We start from the raw sequence: 3,844 nt of genomic DNA on the forward strand, positions 1-3,844 counted from the left end.
GCCCCGTGTTAAGGGGGGTGTGGGTGCTACTGTAACACCCCTCACCACCATCACACAGGAGCCCCGTGTTAAGGGGGGTGTGGGTGCTACTGTAACACCCCTCACCACCATCACACAGGAGCCCCGTGTTAAGGGGGGTGTGGGTGCTACTGTAACACCTCTCACCACCATCACACAGGAGCCCCGTGTTAAGGGGGGTGTGGGTGCTACTGTAACACCCCTCACCACCATCACACAGGAGCCCCGTGTTAAGGGGGGTGTGGGTGCTACTGTAACACCTCTCACCACCATCACACAGGAGCCCCGTGTTAAGGGGGGTGTGGGTGCTACTGTAACACCCCTCACCACCATCACACAGGAGCCCCGTGTTAAGGGGGGTGTGGGTGCTACTGTAACACCCCTCACCACCATCACACAGGAGCCCCGTGTTAAGGGGGGTGTGGGTGCTACTGTAACACCCCTCACCACCATCACACAGGAGCCCCGTGTTAAGGGGGGTGTGGGTGCTACTGTAACACCCCTCACCACCATCACACAGGAGCCCCGTGTTAAGGGGGGTGTGGGTGCTACTGTAACACCTCTCACCACCATCACACAGGAGCCCCGTGTTAAGGGGGGTGTGGGTGCTACTGTAACACCCCTCACCACCATCCTCCTCCCCATGTGCTCCTTTGTTTGTTTTTGTTCCTCCACATGCTTTGTGTGGTTCATGCCCTCACACAGGGGTCCTGTGTTTCTCCTTTCACTTACCCCCATCACCTGGGTCTAGTCTCACCCTCATTATTTACCCTATAAAGTCCAATCCTGTACAACCACTAATGTCAGTTATTTTGCCTTAATCGCTTGTATGACATTGTGTATGCAACATTAGCACAGTATGTTCATGTGTGCTTTCATTTTCATTAAAAAATGCATCAGACAAGGTTACCTCATACTTGCATACTGCCCCACACTCGTTAAACCAATGTGTGTTACCTCCATTGGTAGATGATGGACTGAATGTCTTATAACCATTTGGAGACGTCATTGTAGTAGTAGGTTTAGTTGAAGCTGTTGGACTTGTTGTGTCAGTGTCCACTGGAGGAGGATTTACAGGTTTATATGGAGCCTCTGCCAGAATAGAAAAGTGTGATCAGTTATAAGTAATGAGGGTTCAGGGCTGTTATGTATTTTGTATGTTTAACTTTAGATTTTATACTACAGAATTGTATTTACAATTTGTACAAACAAAATTGTTCAGTTTGCTGTGTTTGGTTTGCTGTATGTCAGTGGTGGTAAAACGACAGCAAAGTCTGAGCTTACAGGGCTCTGTACATCCTTTATGAAGCAGGAAGAATTGCTTTAAAAAAAATAATAAAATCAGTAATTTTCTGTGAGCAAATCAAATAATTACAGAGAGGCAAGGAGGTGGGACGTAATACTCTGTCATATTTTCTTATTGATTCTTAATGTTTGGTGCCCAAAAAGCCAGAGCTGTTTATGAAATTGTGCTTTTTAAACCTCATTACACAGTACAGTCAGCCACAATTCTGGTGTGTTTATACTCTTTAGAAACACCTAGTATGCACACAGTTAGACACTGGAGCCTGTCTGTTTCCATGAATATTTTCGAGATCACTGGTCAGTTTCTGACCACATGACCAAGGCTCCTTGGATTAAAGATGGAGAGATGAAAGTGAAGCACAAATAGAACGTCATATTTTATTTCTGAGTGTTTTAGGTCTGTGATCTATTAGTGTTGCATCATTGAGTTCAGATTCATATTTTAGATGAGCATATTATTCCATATTTGCTACTAGGATGTCTAGGCAATACATTTGTTTTTACATAGTGCAGTAGTTATTGGTACAGACCAGTCACTAAATGTAGTCAAAAACATTTTAGACATACACTAAATATAAAAGTGGTTTGTTTACCTTTTACATTGAGATTGACAGTTGTATGGTGAACACTGATACTACACATGTACTTTCCCTCATCCTCTTTAGTCAGACCAGATATGAATAAAGAGAAATTTCCTGGAGCAGTAACCAGCTGAATTCTATCAGTGTAACGGATTGGCTGGTCAGTTGGGTAGATGTCTTTAGATTTGTTTATAAAATTCCATCTGACAGTCTTTGGCTTGGCCAGCAGTTTAGTGCAGGAACAGGGCAGCAGGACAGACCCTCCCACGTATCCACTCAGCACTGTGGGAGGATTCACAATATCCTTACAGACTAGAGAGAGCAGAAACACTGACATGTTACACTACTGTTATGAAGTAACCAGTACAACCAGTGACATTCTTCTGTGAGCCATCATATGAAGACAAAACAAATCCATTTGTCAAATTTTTAACATCAAAAAGATGTTCTGATGTTCTGTAACTTACAAAGTTTATGCAACAGTTTATGCTCTGTCACATTTGATATATATGAATGGATGGGAAAAATCTTGTATTTGTAGAGTCAGTGGTTCTAGCCCATCTGGTGTAATACACAGTTAGTGTTAACTGAGGGCAGGTGAAATGTATGTTAGTTGTGTTTAACTCTTCTAGACTGGTGACAGAGGGTGTCTGGTGACTAATATCTGAGGATAATGTGGTCCACATGTTAGATACATAAATATGTAATGGTGTTTCTCTATTTTTAAATGTCCTGTTTTTGAATTTTAGTAATATGTGATGTATATGTGTCTAATAAAGTGTGTGGTGAATGTATTTATATTACATTTATATGAATGTTTGAAAAGCGAAGTTCATGATGGAGATCCACCAGGTGAAATCTACTTAGGAGATTTTAATTTGTCTGTATTTCTGAATAATATTTTACCTGAAACATAAAGTTTGATGTCTTTGTGTTTATTCCCTTTAGTTTGACACCTGTAGTCTCCCTCATCCTCCTCAGTCAGGTGTGATATGAGTAGAGAGAGATTTCCTGGAGCGTGAGCAGTACCCAGCTGAAGTCTGTTTCTGTACTGTTCACTCTCACTGGAGAGGTCTGTATAACTGGAGTTTTGGTGTTTCTGCCAGGTGAAACTCTCAGGTCTGGTTTGTGGGTCAGTGCAGGAACAGGGCAGTAGTACTGAGTCTCCTGCGAATGCAGTGACCTCTGTGATCTTCTGATGTTCCAGTGTACAGCCTGCAGAAACACACCAGTAGAAGACCTTCACCATCAATCCCCTCATGTGCATGTCCCAACATTTGAGTTTCATCTCTTTACTCTTTTCATCTCTTTTCTCTTTAACATGGCTTAACTATCTCAAGCACACAGAGATTTGTGATTGTTCAGAGTAACATTTACTATACAACCATGTACTGACTACTTACTTTACTCTGATTATTATGCTCTAGTCTGAGCACTGAATCCGATATGCATGGGTTATATGTAATTAGATATAACTGCACCACAATGACACATTGTGTTCAAGGTTTGGTTTACAACTGAAAGCAGCCCAATAACCAAATCTTAAATTCTACCTTACATGTTCAGGTAATATACAACACACACACGCGCACACACACACACACACACACACACACACACACACATACACACGCACAATTTTATTCTCACCACCTACTTTATTAGAAACAGTAACATCACCCATTGGCACTAGTGTCCACATGTGCCTTTAAAGTGCCTTTTATACGTGGTCAGAGATGTCGTCTCTAACTGAACTCCTATAGATGTTTTCAGTGTTTCTTATAAAGTAGCTACTGAGTAGATATTTGATGATCTACAGAAGTAGAGAGAAGGTAACACTCACCATCAGCAGCATGGAGCACAAGGAGCAGATAAACACACACCTGCATTCTTACTGAGTTACACACACACTACACACAGCTACAGCAGGACTGCTGATA

General features: G+C 42.1%; 1 long non-coding RNA gene across 1 annotated transcript; it reads right to left on the reverse strand.

Annotated features, from left to right (window-relative positions):
- Nucleotides 1-939: 939 nt before the first annotated feature.
- On the reverse strand, nt 940-3,095 carry LOC145660135 (uncharacterized). The gene is made up of 3 exons (XR_014126303.1): nt 2,811-3,095; nt 1,917-2,216; nt 940-1,110 (listed from the first exon to the last, which is right to left on the reverse strand). It is a non-coding gene; the product is annotated as an uncharacterized LOC145660135 (long non-coding RNA).
- Between the last annotated feature and the right edge of the window lie 749 nt (nt 3,096-3,844).

The sequence above is a fragment of the Electrophorus electricus genome, chromosome 2 (genome assembly GCF_041902795.1).
Source record: "Electrophorus electricus isolate QZ-2024a chromosome 2, ASM4190279v1, whole genome shotgun sequence".
NCBI classification, from domain to species: Eukaryota; Metazoa; Chordata; class Actinopteri; order Gymnotiformes; family Gymnotidae; genus Electrophorus; species Electrophorus electricus.